The 12,745-nt window shown below is 39.1% G+C and overlaps 1 protein-coding gene across 1 annotated transcript in view; it reads right to left on the minus strand.

Annotated features, from left to right (window-relative positions):
* Positions 1-1,129: 1,129 nt before the first annotated feature.
* Positions 1,130-12,745, minus strand: part of LIN7A (lin-7 homolog A, crumbs cell polarity complex component) — a 156,944-nt gene continuing 145,328 nt past the window's right edge. The window contains exon 6 of the mRNA XM_061125195.1: positions 1,130-6,353. The gene's annotated coding sequence lies outside the window, so the exon portion shown is untranslated. The remainder of the gene's footprint in view (positions 6,354-12,745) is intronic.

Below are 12,745 nucleotides of genomic sequence, written 5' to 3' on the forward strand. Positions count from 1 at the left end.
CACCACAAGCAAATATTTGGAATTTTTAGGTCATAATCTAATATAGTCCTGTATCTTCACCACAGAACACTGGTAGTCTCTCATTGCATTTAATTTCATCTTGAAGAAAAACTTGCAATATTTTTCAGTGTCATAGAACCCCATGACAGTATTTCATAGATCATGTACCAGATTTCCATACCATCCCATTTCATGTTCTATTTTTTGCCTTTGTGAGGGGAGGATACTATAAAGTTCTTTTCCATCATCATGTTAGTAATTTTGTTTTAAAGAGCCTTGAGTAGAAATCTTACATTTTTTTTTTTTGAGGGGCCCCTTGGAGGATTTTGAGCAAAGGAATAAATGCAGGGGGAGTTAGCAAGCATCAAGATACAGAGAAATATATATGGGTATGCATGATAATTGGGAAAACAGTTTAAAGCTCACAAAAGTCAGAGTAAGAAGTACTGTTTCTATTCACAGGTAGGAATATAAAAAAAAATGTGTGAGAGAAGACAGTTGGGAGATTTTTTCAAATTAAAAATCTGAAGAATCTAAGAACTGCTATGAATGACAAATAAGAAAGATCAGTAAATCTGTACAGAGAACAGTAAAAACGAAGGTGTCAAGAGAAGCAGAAATAAAGTATGGCTTTGGACAAAAGGCTGATGAGTTTCCTTAGTGCTGCATTACATGTGATGTTAAACTGTCCAAAGTTTTAATTATTTAAAGGAGTAGTTGGTAGTAGGAAAGAATGAGGAGATAATAAAAAAGTTTTCATGAGAAGACTCCTTGCTTCCACAAATATGAACCAGCATTTAAGTTGCATCACATGCTTATTTAACTGGGAGAGACCAGAGAGGGAACAAATTTAAATAATGAATATGATTCCTCTTTGTTGTTGAATGAGATGGGAGCTGTGAGTTTACTGTTCCCAAAGGCGTCAGTTCTTGCTCACCTCTAGAAGCAGGAACACTGATCTATGTGATTGTGGTAATAATGTTAGCCCAATCTCAATTTTTGCCTTTCATATTGGTTTTAGAACCTAACCCCTCAGTAGCATGATCTCACAGTGTGGTCTGGAAAGGAGAAACATGAAAAACTTAACATCCAAATAATCAGGTGTCTGGAGCATTTAAAAGTCCCTCTATATTCATGCTTTAAAAGAACTTAAATTTGATAATGAAGACAGTACTTCCAATCTGGTATCTAGTACTTTTACTTCCCAGCAGCATAATACCACTTTGGTCAGGTTGAACCACTGCACAATTTTGCAGCTCTTTCAGAAAAATAATGAAAACAATTAGAAAGACACAGTCACATGCAATGGTGAGAAAATAGTATTACTATCGCCCAATCTTTCCCGATAAATGTGAAATATCCTTGACTCACCTCCACACTGTGTATTTATTATAAGCCCTTATAGCAAGGGATTTTGTTTCTTTCAGGGTTTTTTGTAGCACCAGATAGACACAGTGGCTAACAATAAATAATTCGGAAAAGTCATTGCAATATTTATCCCATGTCAGAAATTGTCTGAATCTGTATGTTTATCCATTTCCCTGGCTTGATGTATTCTTCACGAGTAAGCTGCAACATAAGATTGAGTTCCCACTCTCTGCCACTGATGTGGTTTGCCAATCACACTTTACTAATATCTCTTTGTGTACTACTTTACAATTTCAAAGTACTTTTTATATACAGTGACACATTTATTTTAATGTAATGGTATCCCCCAAGCCACAGAAAATATGAAGACATATGAGCTCTTGTGTTACACTGTGTGGGTTCAAATCCCAGTTCCATCTGCTCTGTGACCTTGGACAGGTCACATACCTGTGCTTCAGTTTTCTCATCGATAAAATGGAACCTACTAAAAAGAGTTGTTGAAGGGATCCAGTGATATAGTCTATGAATGTCCTGAGCACAGAACTTAGTAAGAGCTATGTGTTAGTTATGAGTAAATTATTACCTACCTTACTGGCGTCTATAACTATGGTTTTGGATTCCTTGAGCAGCATATTTGTGTGGTTTTTTAGAAAAGCAAGCTTACATAAATATGTGCAGAGAGCCTTTTATGATTTCCATGGCATAAGGGATTTCATTTCTCCTATCAGCTGTGAAGAAGGTCCCATGAGATGGTAAACTCTAGTTAATTGCTAGAGCAAGTGTTGAGTTCCTCACAGCAAACTCCAAGGGGTGGCTATATCTGTCTTGTTTGCCATTTTACATCCCAAACCTAGCATATAGTAGGTACACAATAAATGAATAAACTCATTGAAAAGTCTTAATTGCTATGTGATTAATTTTTAGCTCAGATATATTCTAAGAATCAAATGAGAAAGGAAAAGTGATTTTTTTGAAAGCAGAACATTTAGAGATGGTGTCTCTAATCACAATGAATTGCCTTAGAGAAAAGTTGTTAGTGAACACTGAAGGACATATTATTAATAATATGCTTGATAATTTAAATTTTTTTTAATTAAAATATATTTTACAAAGTTTATAAATGGAGTTCCATGTATGGATCATAACTCAGGGAGATTTCATAAATAACAAGAAAGGCTGAGTTTTATTCATTGTAAAAACTCTGAATATGCAAACATGCCTATCTAAGTGTCCTCAAACTCTTGAACCCTTTGAAGTAATTGATTTCAAATTCATATATCTAAAAAGTATGAAGAGTCAATTCTAGTTCTAATTATGTAATTCAGAAGTTGCCCATCAGTATAAAATAAATTGGTGAATTTTTTCAAATTATTGGAAGGTAAAACTCATTTATTTAATTTCATTCATTTATGTAATTGTTTATTCATTCAGTAAGTATTAACTGACTGCCTCTATTGTGCTGGGCATGTTTCCAGATGCCAGGAGACAGCAGTCCACAAGGCTCTTTCTCAGAGATTTTATAATCTAGAGAGGGATGACATAGGCAAGACCACCCCATGTTTGGGGAGAATTTCCCTTATGCTGGTCTCCCTGAATCTTCAGAGCATTAATTTCTACTTCATGATGCTATGAAAGCTGGTCTTACTAAAAAGCTGTGTTCATGACAAACCCAAACTAGCCAAAAGATGAGAAATTCAGACATTATTCACACATCCACAAATACCTATAGATGTTAAAAATAATGTAGACAAAACTGCTCAATATCTCGGAGTCCTATGGGCACAGCTTAGTAAAATGAACTGAGATCAGATCACTTTGATTTGTCACGGTTGAAAACTGCATTTGTAAATTGGTGTAATCCATCTCTAGTGAAGTTCTTCAGAGACAGCCTTGAATTCTTAAAAAGCTCCTGAATGATAGATTTTGCATTTAGAGCTCAGCATTGTCTTAAAAGATAGTTGTAGTTCACATAAGTAGAGAATTCCCTATTGATTACATGATTGAGGAAGCACAAAATCTGTTATTCTTTCCAAAGTCAATTGTAATTTAAGCCCATTATCTCCCTGTGGATGTTCTACTTCAAACAGCAACAGAATCAAAATGCAAATACCTCAATGAAAAGGTTTGAGGATTCTTTTACTGAACTATGCTCTGTGTATTTTGCCTTCAAAAATCATAGCAGGAAAGAGTTTAGAAAAAGCTGGCTACCAACCAGGCCAAGGGAAAGAACTAAATTTCATTAGGATCACTGATGAATAGTTACAACAAATTTTCACCCTTTTAATATCTCACTTGTTTATGATAATAAAGTTTGAGCTTCATATAGGAGCAACCTATGTCTTTATTTTGATATGATTTTGGACATCTCAGTGGCTCTAATGTGATCAGTAATAATAAAAGGCATTAATACAAGTTGTAGTAATTTTTTTCCTTTTCCCTCTGACTTCAATGAACCTTTAGGGAACCACAAGGGACCTCTCTGTCTTAGGGATAGCTACTTTTGATATAATCTTCACAGAAAGGCTTACATTTCAACAACTAGATTTTACTGAAGAAAACTGGCCATTTGGCTGGTCGTTTGTAAGCAGGACCAATGTGACATGTAATCTGCCCTTAGATGCCTTACGTGTGATGGACTGCCCCTTCACTTAGACGACTTGGCATACATTTATTAGCACTTAATATTATGCAAATGAAGTATAAAATACAAAGACTTCTAAAAACACCAGTGTAAGCTATCTGCTCATTTGACAGTTGCTTCTGTAACACCATGACAATATTTATGCTGACGTGAAAACACATGATAATTTAATATTAACCAACCACTTACAGCTAAATGAAAATATACCTTAAGCTCCAAATTTATACAAGGTACTGAAATGTGTTGAAATGACCATTTCCTCATTAGAAGGGTGCAATGATTTCCCTTTATGAGAGTATGTGGCATAGCCTGAATAACTTTAATATTTTTCTGTTAAATGATAACTAAAATATATGTTTTATTAAATTTTTCTTATAAAAATGAGAACTACCTCTTTCAAACTGAATACTACTCACATATTCTCCATTCACTCCCTTTAGTCATGCTTATCTCTTTTGTAAACCTATTTTACATAACATTCAGGGTCCTCACCCTTGCCCCCCTCCCCCCCACCTCCATTCTCTCTAGTAAAAAATGATATGTGTGCAAGAACGGGAATCTGTCACCATGGCAGGACACTGCTGAGACAGGCTCACCTCCTGATTTCCTTACTGTCTGTCCTCTGCTGAGTGATGGACTATGAAGAATAGGAGAATTTGGTACTGACCGTAATGACCACCTGAAAGGGCAAAATGAAACGTGTGGTGGTTCCAATTGGTTTTATTTTCAAGAAAGCAGTTCCTAAACTGAGCTTCTTAAATTTCTAATTTGGGGGACTATCTGAAATGTGAAATTAATTGTCTCTTGGGGAGTCAATGGCTGCATTTGAAAAAAGGGAATATTCAAATATTTCTCTCAGTTTTAATGATCTCTAGAATGTTTCAACTGGACATTTATTCCTTCTTCAGGTACATGTATGTGGCTAAGGTATTTAAGTGTCCAAATAATTCTTGCTTCCTGCTAATGCCATAAAGTATAATCAAACTTTTGTGCCTAGATTCACAAGTTAAAAGTTATGATCAGCATAGGTGCCTCTAACAGATAATTTTCTGTATATGATACTTTCTGAAAGGAGATGTCTCACTGTCCATTTACCTACATAAACATGTGTAATAAAGTAGGTGGATTTTCACCCGGGAAGCAGCAGTAACTTTTCACTCACAATATTAATGTCACTGGTTTCTATATGCCTAATTTGAAAAAGTATTATCCTTTTGATCTTATATTGCCAAAAATATCCATTTTATATTTGAGAAAACTGATCGAGATTTTGTATGATGTATTTCTGTATATATGCACATCTATAATGCAGTTTTGTAAAGCCCTAGGCTTTAAAATATCAAATAGACTTCTATGATAGAACATCAGTGTAGGTAAAAAGAGTTGAGATTTCTTCAGTTTATCAGTCAAAAATATAAAGTTAACAAAAAATATTTAGAGAAGGGTTATATATAAATATTATATGATGATCAGTTCATCCTTGTTTGTATTCTCTTGCCAGATTCATAACACTTGGTAAGAAAAGACCTAACTTTGTAGCAAATATACTCTGATAATATTTACTTTGTGAAATAAATAAACATTATATTCTGTTAGAACTAATAAGAATAGATACAAAACTTAAATAAAAAAAAAACAAACCAGTACTAGAGTTCTCTATCCTTGCTTCTAACGAACTGAAAGTTGAACTGAAATTGCCTCACTATTAATGCATAATAAAATTCATGGAAATGGAAAATAAAAAGCCAATTGATTCTAGAACCTGAATAGAGTATAAATATAGTATAATAACTTGCCATTTTCAGGAGGGGAACAGAGGTTGAATTTGCAATCAACTGGAATTCTCATTCGGACAACTCAGCATTACGGATGCAGAACAGGTCTAGGTGAGGGGCAATGTGTAGATTTCTTTTAAGTAGCGACAACCTTGAACTGATGCAGTTTGAACTATAGCCTAATAAGGGATTTGTTAATCTCTGGAAAAGCTACAGACCCAAGATTCACTTAACCCTGGCCTTGGTGATTCATGTGAAAGTCACAGACTTTACTCTTCTTGTACTGTTTCCGTCTGCAGACTGGAAAACCTCTCCCTTCACACACTGAGGACTCCCACTGCAGTGAATGGGAGGTCGGTGTGTGGGAAGAGCACGTGAGCGGCGGGGGATCAGCCCCAGAGAAAGAAAGGTGTCGAGCTGTCTTGGTAAAGAATTTATACACCACGTGTTCACAGTTTCTTGACAGGTATAATTATCAGTGTTGTCTTTTCCTTTACTATGTGCTGGGATTCTGAAGCACGGTTTCAAATTTGTGACTATCGAGTGTTTGATCAAGGAGCTTCAAGGACCTGAAAGGGTGGAGGGAGAGTGGAGAGAAATCAGTGATTAGTATTCATTTGTCAACTACAAAATGCTAAAAATATCAAAGGAGCACCTGCTATATGAGAACAGCGAGGATAATTTTAGGCGCTATCATTCATGCAGTCTTCCACAGGCAAAAAAGAAAAAAAACTGATGTTTGCAAAGGAAGTAATTATCAAATGAGGATGGGAAAGACATAGTTATTCCCTAAGATTAAATTTTTAAAAATCAGTTTGGAAACATCTTAAAAGTAAAACATTTTTTTCCTCTCAATTCCAGATGACTCTATTTTTCTTCACGAAGGCAAAGGAGAGATAACTTTTATATGTTATGACTCTGAGTGGCGCTCCTGCTGAGGTACATGCAAGTGCAGCCTCTCTCTGATAGGCTGAGCCTACCAATACCCCTCTGTGAAGCAGTCAGGAGGCCCGGCTCTTCTCCCACGAGGTCAGCCTGACACAGGGCAGAACAGTAGAGGCAGATGCCCCAGGTGGTCAGACCCGGGGGAGCAGCACCCCCAGACACTCCCCCGGACCTGGCACTTTCCCACTGTCACGGAGTCACTTCTTCAGAAAGAACAGTGGTTTCAATCTTTGTTTTTAAAGCTGTGGATATTTTTATTTCAATGAATGTAGAACACCATATTAAAAAAAGATTAAGGAATTGGTCGGGTCGATGTGAAAGTGTGCGTTGCGTGTAGGTTTGCAATCTGCCTCCTCTGCATAAGCACTCTCCAGCTCGAAGCCTTCTAGAGAAATGCCTAAAAGCACCTCGGGCCTACAGGATGGAACTGAAAGTCAAGCATGAGGCCCCTGTACTTCTTCAGGAATCACTTAACAAGATACTGCATAAACATATCTACCATTAATATTGTGACCATTATACCAACGCTACTACCGTTACTAGAGTGCTCCTCAATGGCCACATATTTTAAGTTCTGCATATTTTTTCTTATTTAATTTCCATAAGAGGCCATTTTAATAAATCTTACATTGAATAACTTCCTCCTAGTCCCTTAGCTTCCAAGTGACAGAGCTACCAAATGATTGAGTTTTTAATTACTTATCACAGAGTTACATGTCCCAAGGGAATGGGACTCAGCAGGTGAATTTCAGTAAGAGGCTTGGGTCTCTTCATCTACCCAGAGGGGAAGTGGGCCCATGGGCTATGCCAGCAGCTGAGAGAGCACTGGACCTCCGAAGGGTGCGTCACTGAAATACCCACGGGGAAGAACCACCTGCACAAAATGTTCTCTATTTCCCTCACTCCCCTGACTTGTAATTGAATGGATTCGTGATTCTTTTTTTTTTTTTTTTTAAAGCCTTTCCCACACAGTATAAATTTTATTGATCAAATTGCTTTCCAATTTTTGAATGAGCCATTATAGTAGGCAGAATAATGACCTCTGAAATATGTCCACGTTCAAATTCCCAGAACCTGTGAATGTGTTAAGATTCCATGGTAAAGGGAAATTAAAGTTGTAGACGGAAGTAAGGTTGCTAGACAGTTGATGTTAAAATAGGGAGAGTGTCCTGAACTGCCCAGGTGGGTTCAATACCTTGTACTTAGAAGTGGAAGAAAGTGAGAGAAGAAAGAGTCAGGGAAGGGGAGGTGACGGTGGAAGCAGAGGTGAGTGGGTGCAATGTGAGGACTCTCCGGTCACTGCTGGCCTGGAGGAACGGGAGGATGGGGCTGGTCTGGAGGAAGGGGAGGACGGAGCTGGTCTGGAGGAAGGGGAGGATGGGGCTGGTCTGGGGGTGGGGAGGATGGGGCTGGTCTGGAGGAAGGGGAGGATGGGGCTGGTCTGGAGGAAGGGGAGGATGGGGCTGGTCTGGGGGTGGGGAGGATGGGGCTGGTCTGGAGGAAAGGGAGGATGGGGCTGGTCTGGGGGTGGGGAGGATGGGGCTGGTCTGGAGGAAGGGGAGGATGGGGCTGGTTTGGGGGTGGGGAGGTTGGGGCTGGTCTGGAGGAAGGGGAGGATGGGGCTGGTTGGAGGAAGGGGAGGATGGGGCTGGTCTGGAGGAAGGGGAGGATGGGGCTGGTTGGAGGAAGGGGAGGATGGGGCTGGTCTGGGGGTGGGGAGGATGGGGCTGGTCTGGAGGAAGGGGAGGATGGGGCTGGTCTGGGGGTGGGGAGGATGGGGCTGGTCTGGAGGAAGGGGAGGATGGGGCTGGTCTGGAGGAAGGGGAGGATGGGGCTGGTTGGAGGAAGGGGAGGATGGGGCTGGTCTGGGGGTGGGGAGGATGGGGCTGGTCTGGAGGAAGGGGAGGATGGGGCTGGTCTGGGGGTGGGGAGGATGGGGCTGGTCTGGAGGAAGGGGAGGATGGGGCTGGTCTGGGGGTGGGGAGGATGGGGCTGGTCTGGAGGAAGGGGAGGATGGGGCTGGTCTGAAGGAAGGGGAGGATGGGGCTGGTCTGGAGGAAGGGGAGGATAGGGCTGGTCTGGAGGAAGGGCAATGGAACCAGGAGGTGAAGAGTGCAGGCAGCCCCTAGAAACTGGAAAAGGCAAGGAAATGAATCTTTCCTGGAGTCTCTGAAAGCCCAGTGAGATTGCTGGGCTTCTGTCTTATAATACTGCTAGAAAATTAATTTGCATTCTTTAAAGCCAGTGCACCCCAACATTTTTGGCACTGGGAACTAGTTTCACAGAAGACAGCGTTCCCACATGTGGGGGTGGGGAGTGGCTGAGGTGGTGGTGTGAGTGATGGGGAGCTATAGGGAGCGGTAGATGAAGCTTCCCTTACTCACCCCACTGCTCACCTCCTGCGGTGTGGCCTGGTTCCTAACAGGCCATGGACCGGTACTGGTTCACGGCCCAGGGGTTGGGGACCCCTGTTTTAAGCCATTAAATTTGTAGTAATTTGGGGGGCAGCAATAGGAACCTAACAGACCTGTGATGCTGAAGTACTTTGAAGCATAAGGCACTGTTTTAGAGACAATTGGTGGTGGTTAATGCCAGCTTGGAGCAGTGTGAGACTGAATTCCTGGAAAGCTCATGCAAACGTGTCTACGATGAAGGATGGGACACGTAAGGGCAGGTGTCACCGAATACAGAGGTGGAGCAGCACAGTTGTGAAAACAAAGAGGCTTTGTAGCCCACATCTCTGAGTTTGGATCATGGCCCTATAACTTCCTAGCTGTGAAATCAGTAGACTTTAAAAAAAATCCTACATGACTCAGTTTCCTTCTTTAAAATGAGATTTAAAATAGTACCTAATAGTCAAAGGATGATTGTAACGGTTAAGTGATTTTACATATATGAACCATTCAGAAAATTTCTTGGTGTACCCTGATTCCTTAACAAACTTTATCCAGCATTATGATTATTTTCTGGTTCAAGTTTTCTGCTTGATAAGTCTGGGTTCCTTAAATTCAGTTTTTAATCAGAGTTATCCTTTGGGACCCTTCAATAAGTGGGCTGGCAGTTCTGGCAGTGGTTCCCAGGATCAGAACACAAGGCCGGTGACTGTGGCAGAGGAAGGTACAGAACAGGATGTCGTGGATGCAATAAGGGGAGTGGGGCCCTGAAGAGCAGGAGGAGAAAGAGTCAGTGAGGCTGCTGGCAATGGTCAGCTGCTGTGTATTAATAGATTTGCTAAGATGCAGCCTGTATTTGAATGTAAATGAACTCTGGATCTGCCAACAGAAGCTCAGAGAAATTAAACAAGCTTTTGGTCTTGACTTCTTCAGAATACTGAGAATCTGAGTGAAATATGGATTTACATAGACTCACACTTTTTAAAATGAGATGCTTATGGGGATGGAAGGCAAAATAGGTGAAGGGAATTAACAGGTACAAACTTCCAGTTATAAAATAAATAAATCATGGGATATAATGTACAGCATAGGGAAAATAGTCAATAGTACTATAATAACTCTGTATGGTGATGGGTGGTAACTAGACTTATTGTGATGATCAATTTTTAATGTATTATAAATGCTAAATCACTACGTTGTTTGCTTGAAACTAATAATCAAAGTCAACCACACTTCAATTAAAAAAATAAATGCTTAAAGAAATGTAATATTGTTTCTCAAAACAGTGGTTATGGTATTTTTTTTTAAATCCTATATTCATAGGTTTCTATAAAATAATTATAAAGTGATCATACTTACTACATTTTAGAAAATGTAATCTATTCTTCCTGATAAACAAAGATGGAAGTTAGGGAAAAGACAACTGAGATGTACTTCAGGGGAATTTAAAATTAAAAGTAGGCAGAAGACACATTGTCCACACACTACTTGCATTAAACCTGTTTTCCATCTGTGTGCACCACTGACGATTGCTAGTTATTTCATTACTTCTACCATTTCATAAAAATATTATTTCTAATTTATAGAATATAAATTATATTTCATGTGATAAAAATAAGATAGTATCTGACAAGTAATTTTGCCTTACCTGGTCTTTGCTTGACTTGTCAAAATTAGAAAAAAATTAGCAATCTATTCAAAGTAAACAGTTTCAGATCTCTTCTCAAAAGCAACCATAGACCACAGTATGAGTTAGCAAGTGTAACAAATCCCATTTAATCCCTAAAAATCTAATTAATTAAACGTTGAATAAGAGCTAATGAAAAAAAAAAAAAAGAGCTAATGTAAGTCTCTCTGACTGAATCCACCATAAAATCCATGGATGATATGACTTAGTTGTACTTTGCTTGTACTTGAAATGGTCACTAGTTTAATCTCAAGGGGCCATTATATCATCTATTGCAAGTGCTATCTTGGCAGGCACAAATATAAATTTCATGTTCACTTAAATAGAACTTTACCCTATCCTGTGTAACAAAAAACATGGTTTTAAATGCTTTTTATTAAAACTGTTAGTCTTTGATAATGAGACAGTAGGAAATCCTCAAGTGATTTCATGAACACTGATGGAACAGAGAATGGTCCATCAGTATTTGTGGCCAAGTTGGATACTTCCAAGGATGACTGAATGAGCACAGGAGGAAGCTTTTAGTAAGATCTTAGAAGTCTGAATGTCACATGCTTCTTTCAAAACACTTTTAAACAATTTTACTAAGGGCCAGTGCGGTAAAACAATTAGGGGAATTGGTACAAGTCTGTATTATTGAGAATGGAAGAAAAAATGAGTTCATGAAAAGAATGCCAATGTTTGGCTGAAGAAGAGTGAGTTGTTATTATTAGCAAAAAGACATTTGGAAGGATTCTGGAAGTACAAATGGTCAGTACCTTTGTGTTTGAAATGGATTAGAGAGGAGGAGGAGATGGACAAAATGACTTGTCTGTATGCATCCAAATCATTCCATCATCCCAGTCCAAACCACCATATCTCTTGCCTATTATATAATAGTATCCTAACTGGTCTCTATTTTCACTCTTATCCTGCAATAATCGATTCTCCCTGTAGCACCTAGAGTGATCTCTTTTAACATATAAATCATGTCACTCTTTTGCTTAAAAACCTTCAGTGGTTTCCACTGCAATAAAATCCAGCTTCCCTCAGTGGTTTGAAAAGCTCTCTGTAACCTGGCCGCGTCCGCCTCACCTGTCCTCCTCACTCTTTATCACCTCACTATCTCTGCTTTCTTTCTATTCCTCAAACATCAACTAGCCTCATATCTGTCCCAGAGCTAATGCGCTGGCCTATTTCCTTCACTTCCGATGCCTGTTTCCTGGCTTCTCCTTGTCATTCAACCTCAGCTTCAGTGTCACCTCCTTGGAGAGGTCTGGCCTGATCACCTCCCAGAAAGTCATCACCTGGACAGTCTCTATTAAAACACACTATTTTGATTCTACCAAGTACTGGTCTCAACAGGGTATTTTTTACCTACTTGTTAATTAACTATGCCCTCCAACCATAATGTAAGCACCTGGATAGCAAAGACTGTGCTTTATTCATGCTGTTTCCAAAGTCCATTAAATACTGCCTGGCCCCTCCCAGTAACAAATAGATATTTATTGTTGAATAAATGTAGTTTTTGGAATGGAATGTAATTTCAGACAAAGACACCAAACTGTGGTATCTGTAATAAAATAGGTTATAAAAGAAAGATAGTTGAATTCCCAGGACCCTCTGCGAACAGGTCCCATACTCTATTTAACTTCCTCACGTAGCTTCTTTTCATGAGTTGTCACGAAAAATTGAAAATCTCTTCTCATATCCAGTGTTTCTTGTTGTGCAAACAGTAATCTGATATTGAATGAGTTAAAACCACTATTACCCACTGTCATCTTCCCAAGAATATTTGAACCTCATTTTAAATACACATTTGCATATATTATAGTACAGAGGTATCAAAGATTCAAACTCTTTCAAAGGATAGAAAGGAAAATGTATGTAACTCCAGAATTCCTAATGTTGGCAGATGAATTACTTGGCACAGTAAGAAGGAGAAATAATTCTTTGA

Source organism: Dama dama, chromosome 3 (assembly GCF_033118175.1).
Source record: "Dama dama isolate Ldn47 chromosome 3, ASM3311817v1, whole genome shotgun sequence".
Taxonomy (NCBI): domain Eukaryota; kingdom Metazoa; phylum Chordata; class Mammalia; order Artiodactyla; family Cervidae; genus Dama; species Dama dama.